This window comes from Thunnus maccoyii, chromosome 23, assembly GCF_910596095.1.
Source record: "Thunnus maccoyii chromosome 23, fThuMac1.1, whole genome shotgun sequence".
NCBI classification, from domain to species: Eukaryota; Metazoa; Chordata; class Actinopteri; order Scombriformes; family Scombridae; genus Thunnus; species Thunnus maccoyii.
Window position 1 is genome coordinate 5,396,397 of NC_056555.1, and position 17,599 is coordinate 5,413,995.

The following is a 17,599-nucleotide window of genomic DNA, read 5'->3' on the forward strand; positions in this document are numbered from 1 at the left end:
GAATGTCAGAAGGGAAGATGAGTGGAGGTAGGAAGAGGGCAGTGAAATGGAAATATTGTTTTCATTAATCTTTATTTATTCAGAGAACGTTGACTGAGTGCACATGCTCTGTAACATCCTGTTTTGTATTCACATTTGCGCCCATTTACTCCTGGGAGCTGCCCAGTTCAACCAGTTTTTGACTGTTTGGCCAATGAACTGCTCACTGGAGCACCTAGGGGTTAAGTGTTTTGCACAGGGGCACCTTGACAAAAGTAATTAAGGCATGGAGTAGTTTATTATTCATTCACATTGCCCACATTTTCCACAGTACTTTCTATGTCACAAAACAGCTTGTCCTCACTGTAGAGTACTGCCACCTCAGGAGTTGGAACTCAAGCATAATGGGAGCAATTCATTTGACCTCTGGAATGTTTTAATAATCTTTTTTTATAACCTGGATTTCATTTTCATAATTTTGGTCATGTAACAGTTTACTCATCATGTTTCCATTGCTATAGCAATAAACCTCTCATTTAAACATATAATCTTAAATGTGTATTTTTTTAAGATATATTTTGCCTTGGATAGCTGATAGTTGACAGGAAACAAGGGAAGAGACAGGGGCATGACATGCAACAAGGGTCCCTAGCTGGAGTCGAACCAGTGACATTATGGTTATGTGGCATGTCCTGTAACCACTCGGCTACCAGGGCACTCCTTAAGTGCATAGTTTGAGTTGAAATTGGAAGTGAGCACACCCAAAAATGTCAGTTGTAATCCATTTTGCATTCAAAAACTGTGCAAACTACCACGGAACAAGGTCAAAATCTAATATATGTTCACAACAGAGTGATTTGGCTAGATGTGATTTTTTTTTTTTCTCCCTTTGTTCTCTCAGTAAAATAAGTGGAAAAACCGGTGGTGTGTTTACAACCTGTGGAATCAGACCAAAAGTACTAAACTGGCTTTAAATCATTGGCCAGTTGAGAACATCAGCACCATTAGAATTTGGTGGCACAAGGACCATGTGAAAACGGTCTTTCAACAGCAACCAGAGACATCTTAATTGAAGTACCAGGGGCTGCAAAAGATGATCAAAAGACTTTTAAAGCTTTAAAACCTTGCTTATTACAGGTGGGTGAAAATCTGTCCCTATTTATATCTTCTACAGTTCTAAATGGATTTGCAGATTCCAAAAATTGATTTTGCATAACATTATGTTGGTGAGATGGAAAAGGTGAAATTGTGTCAAGAGTACAGTGCTCGGATGGAGTAAATCATCTTAAATGAAGGCAAGCGTTGGCATGCATTTTTGATTTAATCACTTAATGGTAAGTTTTTCAGGACAAGGTGAAGATGAGGTAATGTAACAAAATACTTCACCTTCACCCCTTGACTAATGTTAGTGGAGAGGAGCACTGGACTCTATAGGACAAGCAGACAAGCCAGCCTTCTAATGCACACAAAGTTTTACACCACTTTATAAAACTTCCATCCAATTCTGATCAGGTGGAGAAAACAACTCTGACCACAGGCTTTCATTTGAAAAGACCTGCGCCCATACAGTGTTGTGGGTAATGATGGATTTCCCTTGCACTACTGCTGCAGCGGGGAGGATGTTCTCCACTGCTGTAGACATAACGTTAGTTAACAGTACAGTCTGATTTTGAGACCAGAGAGAAATACAATGCTAGTGCTTATTTTTGTTACACGAACAGAGCACCAGGTACAGCTGATGATTATGTTTGACTTGTATGATGGCCAGGATATGATACTACCCAATGTTCCAGTTCAATGTCTCTTAATCCAGATTGTTTGTAATGTTGATGACGAGGTAGTGAGGGTAGGGGGAGCGTGAGAGACGGAGGAGGGATGGAAAGTGGTCAGTAGAGGGAGAGTAAGAGCTCTGGAGTTCAAGGTTGTGGTTCTGGATTACAGAGGAGGGGCTGGACAGCGGTTAGAGTAATGCCTCAAACAAAGGTCACAGCCATATCTGCCCGCTCTTAATGGGAGTGAATGTGTGTAATTGGGATGTTAATGGAGAGGATAATGATCCAGCGCGACCCCTGTTGTCACCGAAGGGCCCCACCACACGCCAGTGCTCTTCAGCGCCATGCTTTTCTGTTAACAGACACAGAAAAGCAAACCATTATTACATGCAGAGTTAACAGGACCCCAAGCATATCATTATGGTGTGATTGTAGAGAGTTATTACCGTTAGCAGGAGTGCAGCTGACAAGGCTCCTGGCCCGTGCTTTCAGACCGTCAATTTACATTTCTGGTCAGCACTGGCCGCCCGTTCCCACTGGCACTGTTCTCAATTCCACGCTCTGTTGCACATGCATTTCCAGAAAAGTGTTGACAAATGAAGGCTTTCTTGCCAAAATGCAATGTATCCATTCTGGAAAACGTCTTTTTTTTAACTTGATGTTCTTTGCTCAGTATTTAAAGAATAAGACAGATGATGGCATCCTTTGAAATTTTTATATATTCTGAGAAGAAGGTTTAGATATCTGATAACTTAAATATTCAATAGTGGGTTTAGTTTTCAGGCCAGCAATCATTTTCTCTTTGAATAGTCACATTTTTCAAACAGTAGATGTTATTTTGGAATGAGACCTGCAATATTGATTACTGTATTCCCAGTCAGTGAGAGTCTGCAAGGTTTTTGGAGATGGATCTGTGATTTACTTTTTGGTTCTGTAATAAAATTGAAGCCAAATACCTAAAACATTTTATTTCCATTGCCTGTATTCTAACATTGGTACTGCATTTTTTTTGAAGAGCTGATACTGCATATAGCTGATAGATTGTGTTCTATACTTGGAAGGCAGGGGGTGACACATAAACACAGCAGCCACTGTGGCCCGTGGATGGTGGTGTTAGTTTCCTGGCATTAAATTAGTGTTGTCATCAGAGCTCAACGAACACAGAGTGTTGATTTTTTTTTTTTTCTCCCTAATTTAAGTTTAAATTCTACCAATTCTAGCTGATTATAGGCTTGCTGAGATTTATTATGTGGCACCAATAAGAGCAAACGAAAGCCTGAAAATGTTCCTTTTGCACGGAGACTGCAGTACAGTTATAAGAGTGACAGTGTAATCTGAATCAACAGTATGAAACAACAACAAAATGCAAGGGTTTGGTGTTGACACTGATACAGCTAAGTCCAGTATAGTTAAAATCTTATTTCTTCAAAAAAAAATTTACATTGACTCCCTTTTGTTGCCAACATCCTCTAAACTGGCAGGAATTTACTGAACTATAATTAGTGTTTTTTATATGAACGATATATTTTATATTAACAATGGATTAAATGACTACTTGTATGTGAATGGTGTCACTCATAGGATGTGTAAATAGGCACTTGTTTACTGACAAGGTTTACATATCAACTTAAAAGGTGATAATATGTCATGTCATATTTTGCTGCCCCCTAGTGGCCAACCCCCCCTCCCCCCCAAAAAAACTGTTATTACAGATTTAAAGAGGCAAAACATTAATTTTTTTACTCCTGGTTCACTCATAATTGAGCATTACGAGCTTAAGTGAATCAGAATCAGATCCAAAATACAGCCAAGTAAGATACAAAACTCCCAATTAAAAAAGAAGTGAAAGGATAAATGTTTCTTTACAACTTGGGTCTTTTTTGTAGCTGTGGTAATCATTTTTTATCTCAACTTAGCCTTTAGATAATGTTAAAAACTACAAAAGCTGGTAAACGCACCTTTAAATTATTTTATTTCACATAATTTATTTTTTCAGAAGTATGTCCAAATTTACAGTTGGAAAATTGTAACCAAATTGTAATAAACCAGAATTATATTTTAAGTATAGCTATCATCTATGACATAATAGCTTTTTTTGTAGCCTTAAATGTGTTTTGCAAATCTCATTTTTATAAATAACTAAATTACTCTCTTCTCTCATGTAAACCTCTGCATCTCTGAATAACTGGTCAAAAACACAAATTGCAACATGATTGTCCTCAACTTCCCTGTGGCCTCGGTTCAGACGGACCACCAAAGTAGTGAAGACGTGACAGTCGATGCGGAACTTTGAGAGCCTGCCTCCAGTCAGTGATCTCACTCTTTACTGGGAGCACTGGCACCTTGATCCACAACATGAGAGAGAAGTGCATGCCAAGTGCTCAATACACCCCCTCCCATCCTCCCGAGACCTACCCCGCATGACGGCATGCCACTATTTTTATCCATGCCATCATCGGGATTACTCATGTGCATGCGACCCCCCCTCTCTCAGCCACCGGTGCTGTGAATCCCAGCCCCACCCCACTAAACTCAGCGGGGTGTCTGCGTAGCTCGCATCGGAAAAACCAGCTCTCCATGAATATTGAAGAGGGTTGTTAGCATGCAGTGTGAGTGTGTGTTGCCAGGGTTGTCTAGAGATTTAGAGCAGGAGAAACGGGCCTCCATTCTGCTGGTAGAGCAGTTAGACAGCAACATCCACCTGACTGGCTGCTTAAACTGCAAAATCTATAAGGTGCTGTGGAACATTATACAGAGGTGAAAGGAAATGAGTTAGTGTTGCATGTCTGGCTCACCTCGAGGCATTGACATATGTGTATGTGTCAGACAGCTGTGTGGAATGTGTTTGTGGAATGTTGTGAATGAACATGAAACAATTACATCTGAAAGTGTGTTAATACAGATTCCCATGCTTTGACTTCCTGCTCTCACAGTGTTATGTCCCACGAGTCACCCATCATAGCTGTCAACACTCATTCAGATGAAGCTACTGTAGAAGTCTCGATATGCTTCATATTTGCTAAATGTACAAGAGAACTTATTCAGAAACATCAATGCTCGCTCTTTCAGTGTTTCAACTGTTGAAATTTAAATGAAATGGTCTGATTACTAATGCCTATTTGCAGGATGAATGCTCTGAGGGCATCTCATGCAATGGTTCAGATGTGTAATCCAGGATTAAAAAGAGAAGACCAGCTGTTATCCTAAATGCAAATAAAGTCGTGCTGTGGCAGAAAGTTTGCTTGTATACTGTGGCCAGTAAACAACCATTTTTCTATTTGTTTTGTCTGGCTCAACAGATGTGGATCATCTTTGATTGGCCGATTGTATTCTGCTTTCTTCTCCCTTCCAATCCCAAAGCCCTTATCTGTAAGAGAAACAACAATAATCGCTCAAGCTAACAAGCTCTGCCAATGATGGATAAACAGATTTGTCTGGTTGATTCTGCCAATAGCTTTAAATAATATGCAAAGACATGTTTTTAAGCAGTTAGGGCACTTTTACAGTTTGTAGTCCTATAACTTTTAAGTATTTGTGTGTTGGGTTCCAGTGCTGTTTGCATTTATGTAGAAAAAGAAATGCATGGTTCAAGTTGGCTTAAGTTTAACATTTTGTTCCATGACAGAAGATCCACAGCCATTGTAATGGCAGCTCCAGTTCTCAAAAGTTAATATTTGATCTTGGATTTTCACAGACAAAACAAAAAACTGTTTTGTCAGAGCCCAATACTTCACAGATTCTTGCTATATTTTGGCGCATTAAAACTAATACCAAAGGCCAACATGCTAGCGTGTTGTCTGCAAAGCTTTAGTCCCTGTTCTGGCTGCTTTTTAGTATGCAAAACACTTAAAGAAATAGTTTGACATTTTGGGAAATTTGCTTATTCGCTTGCTTGCTGAGTGGTACATGAGAAAACTGATTCTCTGTGTGCTAATTTGTCGAGCTAAAACCAGGAAGCTTAGTGTAGCATAAAGACTGGAAGCAGGGTGAAATAGTTTGTTGGTTTTGTTGATTTTACATTTCATCTGTACAGATTAAACAGTTGAGATACAACATGTTAATTATTGAGCTTTAGAGGTGTTGTTAGGTGTTATTTTTGTAACTCTGGACAGAGCCAGGTAAGCTGTTTCCCTCTGCTTCCAGTTTGTATGCTAAGCTAAGCTAATCGCTTGCTGGCTCGAGCTCAAAATAACACACAGACATGTGAGAGATACTGACAGTGCTGGCAAGTCTCACACTTTGACTGTGAGAGTCATGCAATTGACACAGATCTCACAATCTCACGTCACACATGCCTTTTCTTATACTAACTTTATTAACTTTAGCGTAGCAATGTTAAGGCAGAACTTTTCACAGATTGTGTGTAAATGCACTGATCATCATCTGTTTGAACCGAAAGCGTGCAACAAGAAATCATTGCAATGTGCATTCTAGTGGAGCTGATAATTTATTCAGACATTACCTCTATTTGGATAGAATAAAAAGACGAAAGTGGGGAGTGTTGGATGATGGGAGTGACTTGGTGAGGAGCATAGATCTTTCTTATCTTATGTGAAGAAGAATATGTTTAATATCTGGAGTGTAGTGGGTCAATTTACCACAAATAATGAAAATGTCAAACTGATACTTGAAAGCACTGAATGCATGTAGCATGCCGCTCTTTGGTAAAAAGGTAAAACATTATGTCCATTGCTCAACTCACTGGACACTGCTGACATTAAAGCTTTCAGAAACACATTAAACTTTTCTGATACAGCCTATAATGAACCTCATGCCTCAGCAGAGCTATGGAGAGGATTGTGTTGTCATTTCCGAGGGTAATACAAGTGGGAAAAGGAGAAAAGTTGCAACTGCAGAGAAGCAATCTGCCTCCTGGTGTAGTATTAACTTCGCTTTATTACAGAATTAAGGCTTCCAGTCAGATAGTTGTTGGTCTTAAAGCAACTGTTTCATGTTTTGCCTGTTGAGCCTCAGAAGTTGCTCATCTCAGAGCTGCTGTTTGTGTTTTTTGTCACTTAATTCATTCAGTTGCAGTGCCTGAGGACATCTGTGTCCGCTTTGAAATTCCTTTTAGTAACCAAACTGTGTAAACCACAAGAGGTATTTGCTGAGGTATTGCAAAAAAATAAATAACTTGGTGGCCCATGCAAGCGGTTTCTGACAATTTTCTTCAATTACTTGTTTATTCAAAGTCATTAAAACTTGAAACAATTTAATCAAAATTGGAAGACAAGTCATGAAATTCCTGAAGCACACCTTGTAAAATCAGCCAATGTAAAATCACCTCTGTGCCCTGCAGCTCTGACACTGATACTCACACACTTTATTTTAGACGGTGTTCCCTCTGCAGCAGGTGTGTGGGAGCTTGTAATGATGCCCTGGGAAGCGGGCTGGTTTTACGAGTGAACCCTGGCACAGAGCATGCACCGAGCCAGGCATCACACCTGTTTCAGACTGGACCTTATTAATTCACACTCAGTGATTCTTTTCCTTCCTCTCGCACCCATCTAATAGACCTGCCACAGCTGGTCCACAGGTGAGCTGTAGCCCTCGTACACCACACAAGATGAGAACTGGATGTTGCAAAATGTGACGGTTTTCAAGCAGATGGAAAATTTGCACAGGGCTACTTTTTCAGTCACCACTGACCAACTGGGAGATATTCACAAAATCCATCACTCTGATACTTTTGATGTAGTAGGCTGACTTTAATATCAATAACCTAATGATGTGCTGACACTTAGATTTAAATTAAGCCAGGGGTGCGTGATATAGAATCAAAGAAATCTTAATACAGATGTGATGGCCAAGCAGGCAGATATTCACTGCTCATTTCATGTGCTAAAGCAGCATAGTAACATCGTTGCAAATCTAATATATGCTTAACACGAATAGTTTGACAATTGGGAATATGCTTATTAGTTTGCTTGCCGAGACTTGGATGACAGATCAATCATGTCTGTGTGCTAATTATGTAGCAAGAGCCATGAAGCTATTAGCCTAGCTTAACATTAAGACTGGAAGTATGGACTACGGATTAAACAACCAAGATACAAGGTGTTATTTTAGAAGTTCAGAAAGCTGCTGGTCGGCATATTTCTGAACTATGGAGAGAGCCAGGCTAGCTGTTTCTCTTTGCTTCCAGTCTTCATCTTAAGCTATGCTAATCGTCTCCTGGCTCTCACCAGAAAATTTCCAAGAAAGCGAATAGCGTATTTCCCAAAATGTTTAAGTGTTCCGTTAAGACTAGGAAAACACATTTTTCACGATAACCACAACTGAAGATGATTGGAGTGAGTTTGTTCTGCACTTGAAACTGTGAGTAAAATTTCATGACACTTCCATCCAAAATGCTTTAGAGCCTTGGATCCCAACCAGGACGTGTAACCTGAGCGGTAACTCAAGGATGATTTTTTTCCTGACTTTTCTGAAATGTTAGCGTTTTCTTGTGAAATAGAGGATACTTTTACCTCTTTGGGCCTCTATAATAAAATGATCTAAAAAATAAATCATTCTGCTGTTGATCTGTTCACAACCCCTTAGTCAAGGGGTCACAAGTGCTTCATTTCACACAAGTCAAGAAGGTTGGAAACCACTGCTTCAGAGAACTGTTAGTGTATTTACAGTATTAGTAATGTGTTTGCTTGCCCCAATAGAACCTGGCCATGCTAGTACCATACATCCTTGTTAGTTTGTCTCTTGAGACTCTGAGAAATTTTGCTTTTAATTTTGTATATTTTTGGCCTGTGGATGGAGAATTTAGTTTTTTAGCACGGTAGTGTTGACTGGCGTTTTGGCTAGGCGACTGTGTACGAGTTGTTTGAACATACCAATTTCGAGTTTGGAGTGGTTTTTCCTTTAGCTTGGATCTTTGGTGTGAGTATACCATTCAAATTCCGTTGTAGATGTGTCATATTCTCCTTTTAAAAGAACTGAGGTACAGTTTGTCGCAAATGTGATCAGAACCAAATACAGGAAATGACATTAAATGGGACATATTTTACAACTTCTGGTTTGCTCATACTACATTTTGAATCTAAGTGAACCAGATACTAAAGGTCATGTCTCCATTGTAGTTAAGAGCAAATAAAAAACAAGCTACAGCTGTGATTTTGCTGCCAGAGCCGTGTTCTATGCCTATAGCTTTTCCAGACTGTGATTATCTCGTCTTCCTGTCCATGTCTGCGCACCTTGCTGAAAACTCATCTCTTGACTCTCGATTTTCAGCCTTCTGTCTGCATGCCTTTGTTGTCTTTTTCCATCTCCTCCGTGAGTCGGATTTAAAAGGCTGAGCCGCTGCACTGGATGGGAGCGCTCATCCTCCCCCCTCTGACCTGAACATGATGGTTCTCCCCCTCTTTTGTCACTCCTCACCTTCACCCTGCCACCGCCCCGCCTCCACCCCCAACATCAAAGCATGAGCACAGGGTGGCCTCTCATAATTCAATTCAATATCAGTCCTGATCCAGCACATCAACAAGTTCACAGCTTCTGAATGTCACTGGTTCAGCTCTTGACACGCTTCTCTTTTCCCTCCTTCCTTCCCCTTTCTTCCCAGGGTTAAGGGGATTTTGATCTCTTGCTCTGTGTTGAAAAGACCCACGATGTTGGATGTGGAAATTGCCAGAGAAATTAGATTTAGTGTTGTGTCATCTGGGCAGGTAGGGTGTAGGATGTTACAATACAATACGCAGAAAAATAAACTAGTTTCAATCAAAGGCAAAGCCGTGAAATAGAAATTACTTTTCCTGGATTTTTGCTTTAATCTCATCCTGTATAAACATGTTCATGGGGTGTTTGCTCATCATATTTTCGTCTCTTTCAAACACCCCAGCAGCCATGTGCATGAAGTCATCTGGTGTTAGTTTTTCCACATTTGCATGGTGTTGGCATGTAATTTAAGTTACATGACCATGCATGGCAATTTAATTAGATTGCTTTTTTTTTTTTTAACGTGACTTCACCCCTCGTTGGAATTTAATTTGCACCAAGTAACCCCTGGGCTGTTCATTTTGCGTGACAGGCAGACTGACACACATTAGGTACAGTTCCATGTAATGCTGAGATGCACGTCTGGCATTACCCATGTTGCAGTGGCATCCTGATTCTATTTACTGCCGCACTATACTTGAGTTTCATTTTTTTTTTTACAAAAGCATAAAATTCCCATTTTCTTAGCTGTCACCAGGTGCTGTTTTTTTGTGGTTATTGTTTACAGTCTCCAATAATTTCTATCACAATCTGTTGTGAGTTCTGTCAGCTCACAGTTTCATGATATTAAGAAGAGCTAAAGCCGCCTTTAATGAGCTTTAATGCAACATACAACAGCTGCCTGTTTAGTTTCACCTATAGATATTTTTGGCTCATTTGTCAGAGTATCCCATGGGAGCCAAAGATGTTGTGCTTTGGAATATTGATTTCTCTCCAGTAGGTCAGGCTCCAGCTCCTGCTGCTTTATTATGGGGGTTGATGCCACATGGAAAACATCAGAATCTGTATTGCTGCATGTCAGCAGTGTAGGCCTTCTGGCATTATTATTTTATAACTGAAGGAGTTATAGGTAGCCAGTTATCCATTTTTGTAGTGAAATTCCTCCTTGAAAATCGTAACGGAATTGCGTCCAAATTATAGTACCACTTGTTTTGGGAAATTGTGCAGCATTACCACATTGGCCATCACTCAAGTCACTCAATTCATTTGAAAAATTAAAAACATGAAAAACAAGATATCATACAGCCAATTCCTTCATTTTTGAAATTGGTGGACTGCCCCTTAAAGAGTTCACTTTAAAGACAAGGAGGAACATGTTTTTCATTTTTCAAACGAATTTCTGAGTCCAAACACACTGGCCTGGCCTCTCTTGCCCAGGAGCCTCCATCTAATTTTCCCCTGTCCAGCCTGGTTGTCATGAAAGATATCATACAGCCTCCACACTGCCTGGCTGCCCTCTATTGATTGGCTGAGGTGTCTTGAGTGATAGCCAACATGGTAATGCTGCACAGTCTCCCAAAACAAGTGGCTCTCCGTGTTGATGATTGAGGTTGTCAAAGGGCTTTGGGGCCTAAATTGAAATGGATAATATTGAAATATTGAAATATTGATTTGAAATTGTTTTATTACAAGCAAGCGAGCAAATCACAAGCTTACAAAACAGGTTGATTTCAAGACATGCCTAAATAGAGGGTAATTTAAGGCCAGAGGTCAAAATCAGACCCAAGACACTATTGAATCACAGTGACTTAGCAAATACACATAAGTAAATTAAGGTTTAATGGTGCTGTTTGTTCTGCAGAAGAGCCACAGAAGCTTGAACAGCTCAGAGAGAGGCCAATAAGATCCCCTCCTCCAGAAGGTATTTAAGCTGTGTCTTAAATTATTCATAATAGCGCTAATCCTCTTGATGTAGCTTTTATTAGCTTGTCTTATTTATTGTTGTTTCCCTGTGACTCCAGGGGAGAAATAGAAAAGGCCTGTCTGTATTATGTGTATGAGAGGTCATGTGTAATTGTTTTTTCGTCAACATTTTGTCTTTTCTGACTGTATTCCATGTTCCAATAGCGGGCTAATTAACTAGCAGTTTCATTCCGCCCTGTCGTTAAAGGCTTCTGCTGCAGGTTTTCATATACATGGCTTAATTTGGTCTTACAGGAAATTGCTTCCCCCCCACCTGACACCACCCCCCAATTGCGTTCTGATGCGTTCAGCAAAGGAACTCTGTAACCCAACCCAGCTTTCATTACCACTTAACTGTAAAAACGATCTCTTCAACGCACAGGCAGTTTCCCATTTTCCTCTTCATTAACTAAAGGGAGTGCATAATCTGGGTCATAATTTAATGTCTTTGCTAATGTTTTACACCAGGATGAAAGAAATCAACACAAGTAATATGATTTCCTCTGCTTCAGTGTCGCGTCATCCTTGCATTCCACTGAACAATTGCTCACCAAGGGAGCCAATTTACCTCATGTGTATGCATTTATGCATAGGGATACTTGCCAATATTCCCCCTGCATAATGGTGGCATCAAGGACTTTGGAGAGTGGAGGTATAGACTGCAGGTCTCTTTGGGAATTGGTCTTCCTGTTGCTCACACACTGGCCAGTCAACCATTTATTATGTTCTAGTGGCCCTCAGTTACTGAACAGCCCCCTTCCCCCATGAATCACATCCCACATTTTGCTCTATTATGCTATTATGTTTGAAAAGAATCAGAGAAGACAAATCACCCCATTTACCTCATTGGGCAGTATCTGTGAATCCCATTTCTTTGCATTCTTGTGGTTCTTCATCCTTTCCTCTTTAATCCTATTTTGGTCCATCTTCAACACAGAGGCACATAGGAGAAACCATTCCAACTCCGTCGCCTAGCAGCTCCAGCTCACACTGCATCTACAAACAGCCGCAACCCTGAGCAGTCACTTCGTTGCCAGGCACAGGTGTAAATGTGCTTTAAGAGCCATGTATTATGCAGAGTCAGTGGTTTGATTTTCAAATATACTGTAGCTCAGCAACAGGATCGAAAACTAAACTCAACACTGTCGACAACTCTGTCTCCTGCAATTCAAATGAGATGAGCCCCTTGAGTGAAGTAGATCCTGTTCAAATGCTGCAAAATTGAACCGATTTGATTGATTTCAGGTATTCCTTTGTCAGGAGAACCATTTTGTGAGGCATTACCTGGACTGAAGGAATGTCAAATTTCATTTCTGTCCCGTGAGTAATCGCTCTGTCTTCCATTCGCTTCAATCGAAGCCTGGGCGACTGAGGAATTCAAGCAAAAGTATTTGCAGTTTCAGTATGATTTCCAGGTGGCTCCCACAGGCCAGAGTTCATTTCGGTTCAACTTTGACAGTGCTAGTTTGCGCTATTGGCCAATAGAATCACTGATGCACTGTTTGGGGATGGATAAGTCATTATTGTAAAGAATGGTATGGTAAAGCTACAGCATGCAAATTTTTATCTGCAGTCAGCAAAGTCTATTTTCACCGCCATCTTTGTTCCCATTAAATAACCACTTCACACACATCACTAACACTTCACACTTGTCTTGACAGGCTGCCTACTTTCAAAATGGCATCTACCCTGATGGTGCAGTAACAGACATCTGTAACACCACCGCAACTGTAGAAAAGCAGATGGTGAACACAATCAATCAGCATTAAGCAGCAAAAAAAGCTCAATGTCTGAACAGATCTTGTCTGCTTTGCTTATATATATATTTTTGTTTAGATCCACGGCTAGCATAGTCCCTTAATAGTTAGCAGTGCTGCCTCAAAGCAAGAAGGGTCCCGGGTTTAAACCTCACCAGAGACAATTGGGGCCTTTCTGTGGGAGGTTTGCAGTATCTTATCTCAAACCTTCCTTGCAGGAAGACATAGAGGCTATTAGCAGCTCTCCTGCTATTGTCCTTCAGAATGTGTCTACACTGCGTTCACCTTGACCAACCAACCACTACCAACTGTCCAACCAAAACTAATCTATGCCCACACTCATGTCACAAAATAAGAATCCAAAACCCTTCACTGAAAATACAGTTTCAGACCAACATGGTGATTTTGGCCTCAACAAACAAGGTCTCAGACAGAATTCTTTGTTAATGTTAAAAAATATTATTGTATATTGTAGATTTAGCCAAAACTCAACATACTTGATTCTTCAGTAGGGCCCCTCTAAGTGAGTCAGTAACCTGCTAAGCAACCCTCAGCCCCCACACTGTTGACACTGGGAGGAATAATCCATCGTCCTCAAGACGCTAATTCTAACACGCGCCCCTGACCTCGACCTGAGCGTATGCTCACCAATGTCACCAAGATGGATCGAGAGAAAATGAGATGTAACAGTACAACAGGGAGAAATGAGGGGTGATGGGAAGGGGGGCAGTGGGTTGGGAGGGGGTGTTTTGGGGGGTGGGGATCGGGCTTAGTCGTCAATCTCTCCCTCCTGGCTTGCTGCTCATGTCTTCCCATTATCAGGGTGGCTGGCCTTCATCATGCGAGCCATCTCTACATGATGTGGTTATTAATGTGCTTGGTTGCCATTCCGCCCGTCAGGAGCCTGTCTTCATTATGGCAGCAGAGCCGTGAATCCCTGATTTCCTTCACAGGAAAGTCAGGATGCAACAGTGTGGAATTGAATTTGAAGATTTGCATGTTGGGATCATTCTTGATCTGGTAAGTTAGTAGAAAAAGTTAGTATACACCTGATACACTAACAAATGAGAATTTTAAAAAAATCAAATTTCAATTCTGCCCTGAGCCTTAAGTTCTATCAATGACTCAGAAGAGATGCGTTCATGCAGCCAGGATGTTGAGAGAGGCTGCTGGTCTCAGCTCCAGCTCCCCCAGAGAGCCTTTCTGGATGTTCATGCTTGCCCAGAAACAGCTGGAGCCCGGGTGAAGCATGTTAATGGTGGTTAATTAACAACACCAGAGGTTAGTCATGTCCCGGCCATGTTCTCATTCAAAAAGGATGAATGGACAGAGGCGGGTGATGACTTTCTCTTGGGCCCTATGTTCTGCAGCGATAACTCCCAAGAGGGCATTTTGTACTGTCATTATGAAGATGACAAAGACAGAAGACCTTCAGTTATTGAGGGTATACATGTTGTATATTGTTGAGGATCAAACACTTGTGACATAAATTAATAAACAATGTGCGTGTCTTTCTTAAAAGAAGAAAAACGTGTTGTGAATAAAACAGTGGGTGCAATTTCATGTCAGATTGAACGGATAAACGCCTAATTTCAAAGGATTCTTTTGTCATTTCTCGAGTTGCTCTTGTTTCAATCCTCCCATACTCCAGAGAGATCCCTGTGACAAGCCTGTGGTTTGTGTGTGTTTGTATACTAAATCACAAAAGCGCACACACTGGCACGCACATTCACGTTTGCATGGCATCTGTTTCATCTGTGAAATCTAATACCGACGTTAACCTGGCGATTGTTGGAGGATGAAATCTGTCCTCGGCAGCTTTTACACCTAAATGAGTGTTAATGGAAAGCTGTGAAGATGTCAGTATCTGTCGTTTTCCAGGCAGTATACTGTACTCTGTTTATCTAGGATGCTGTGTTAAATTGCCTGGAGTTATTATGCTACCTGTTTTATGCCATAGCCATATGGGGCACCATGGCTTCACTCACAGAAATAAAGTTTCATAGGGAAAAGTTTGTAGAGCAGGATTTTTAAGCCTTTTTACACTTGTTCTGGTGTTGGTTAAATGCTATTATTGTAATGTGTGGTTGCTTTGCTTGTCAGATTTCTTGTTTTATTAATTGTTCTGAGGTAAGGTTCGTTAAAATTAGGGTTTGTTTTATTTAGCTCAGTTAGCATTAAGTGTGATAATTCTTTGTGGGTTTGTCTCTGCGAGTGATTTCTTTCACATTTAGATTGTCCTTTTATTTATTATAAATATAAAATTGATTAGCCTAGTGTAGTTTACACATTAGATTATTGATCTTTTTTGTTATCAATTAGCTAATTGGGTTTTTAAAATACCACAATATATTAATATTATATTATGAAATTTGTCAGCTCTCACAGATTTTACCATACTGTTTATAGCGTGGTTGTTATCCCTTTAACATAACGAGTGTATTAGGCTATTGTGGGTTTGTTGGAAATCAATTTTGAATGATTTTTGCATCATTGTAATGAAGCATCTTGATTTGCTGGAGTAGCTTCTATCGATTATCCCTTTATTATATTTTTATTATATTATGGTATATCAATATCAAATTATAAAATGACATATACCTTAATAGAGTATGCTTTTCCTGATCACCCACCCCAATTGCAAAATCAGATGAACTGAAATGGAAAATTAGCCCTTTTTTGCACTCAGGAAACAACGTCCAGTGTTGGTCTGGTGAGAGCTGTATACAAAACGAGTCGTTGGCCCTCATATTGGCGGCTTGCCCGGGAAGCCCTTACATTTAATTGGCCTCCCGTTTGTTTTGAGCTGCACCCACCCATTACGATCTCTCATAAATGTGGTTGTATAAAACCAAACTGCACCTGAGCATCCAGAGAGAGAGAGAGAGAAAGAGGTGCTCAGCTGCTAATGTCATTAACCGCCCTGCAGTAAGGACCCCACATATTTCTTTCAGTTATGGAAACTCTTATCTTTTAACACACACCTCAACTCACCCGTGACCGTTTTCAATTTGGCTTCTCTTCAAATGTCCTCCATCATGGCCACTAAAGCAGGAAGCCGGGGGATAATGAAGGAAAAGGTCACTCCCAGCAACAACCTTTTAATTGGATTTGGCTTTTTTCTCACCAATCAAACGTTGTCCGTCAGGGATGTTGTGAGGTAGCCGCTGGTAGCTGTTGCTGTCAAGAAATGAATCACTATTTTTTAAAAGGAACCATTTATGTGATTTTGCATTTTAAAGCTCATTAACTTGCACACACTTTGCATCAATGCCAATCATTTTTAAAGCATACCATTAGTTTTTAGATTTATTTCCCAGCTTCTAGGAAGCTATTCATTTCAGTATGCTATGAAAATAACTTTTTAAAGAGCACAGTGAACATTTAGTTTAGTTTCTCAGTCGGCTGCCAAACAGCAAATTGTTTAACGCAAGAAATAACCCAATTTGCATGATAACTTTCACAATGTTTGCTTTGATTTTGTGGCAACATATTTCTTGAATGCGATACTTTCTGACATTGGAGCCAAGCATCCGTTAACGCAGCCGTCTAGACAGCCGTCACCTTTTTTAGCGACTGTTTTTGTTTTTGCATCCCCACATCATGAACGTTCCCATCAATCCTCTGCCTAACTTTCCCCCAGCCCTTAATGTATCATCTTATTTTTAATACTGTGCTATAGCATGTGCATGAGTAGGTGTCGTTTCTTTTTCAAATACCGTAAATCTCGGAACGAAGCTCTTCCGGTGAGACATATCTAGTCTCCAGACGGCTTTAACCTTGTAAGCTGTTGTTTTTGTATCCCAGGATAGAGGACGACTCGCATGTCACACATCACGACTCTTCCCATCAAACCCCTGCTTGGCTCTTAAGTGCCTTTTAAGCCTTCTCTCCCTGGTATTCCCATCATTATTGACAGACCTCAAACAGCTTCGACTGGCTTGTTTTCTCCTTGATTCTCAAGTGTTGTTTCATGAAAAAAAAAAAAAACGACAACTTTAAAGTGGCTCTGCGTGTCTGTGAGACCAAGAGGCGCATTCTGAACAGTTTGTCTCCCTGACATTGTGTGTAAACTTGGTTTGGCTCTTGGGAATTACTGTGATGGAAGAGAAAGAAAGTGGCTTGAGAATTGGAGATTTAAATTATGATTCCCCCTCCCCTCCCCTCCTCCACCCCCCACTGTTTTTGGGGAATAGAGCTGTATAATCCTCACAGGTAATTGATTTTTTCGGGAAAGGTACAGAGGTAGGATGCTCTACCTTGGTGGGGAATATGAGGGATGAGCACAATTTCTACAGCCAAAGAGAGTTGACTCAGAGTTTATTGTGTTTTTTTTTTTCACATGGCAGAAACTTTCCACAAAACAGTTTTTTTATGCTCAAAGTTACTTTAATGTCCTGCTGTATCGGGTAAACTTTTCGGTCACAACATGTTACAGTTCCGTTGGTATTTTCTGGGGGGACGGCTGTGAGCTGCAGGAGGTAGTCAGCATGAAAGTGGATGTGGCTGAACAAATCACTTCTAGGATCTGCAGGATAAGACATCTTAAGCTGTCCATGTATGAGGAATTCAGACCACTGTTCCCCGGTAGCCACTCTGTGTGTTTTTTTTCTATCCAGGATAAGAGATGATGAGAAAGAGACTGGACAAAAAACTTTCAAGTTGAAGAAAAAACTCAACTGTAACCAAACAACGATG

The 17,599-nt window shown here is 40.5% G+C and overlaps 1 protein-coding gene across 8 annotated transcripts in view; it reads left to right on the top strand.

The window, feature by feature from the left end:
- The window catches only part of nav3 (neuron navigator 3), a 420,425-nt gene that overhangs the window by 67,611 nt on the left and 335,215 nt on the right, over positions 1-17,599 (top strand). For 5 of the 8 annotated variants that reach the window (XM_042402532.1, XM_042402533.1, XM_042402528.1 and 2 more), the window contains one exon: positions 11,044-11,103. The exons of the other annotated variants lie outside the window; for them this stretch is intronic. The gene's annotated coding sequence lies outside the window, so the exon portion shown is untranslated. The remainder of the gene's footprint in view (positions 1-11,043; positions 11,104-17,599) is intronic. 8 annotated transcript variants of the gene reach the window in all.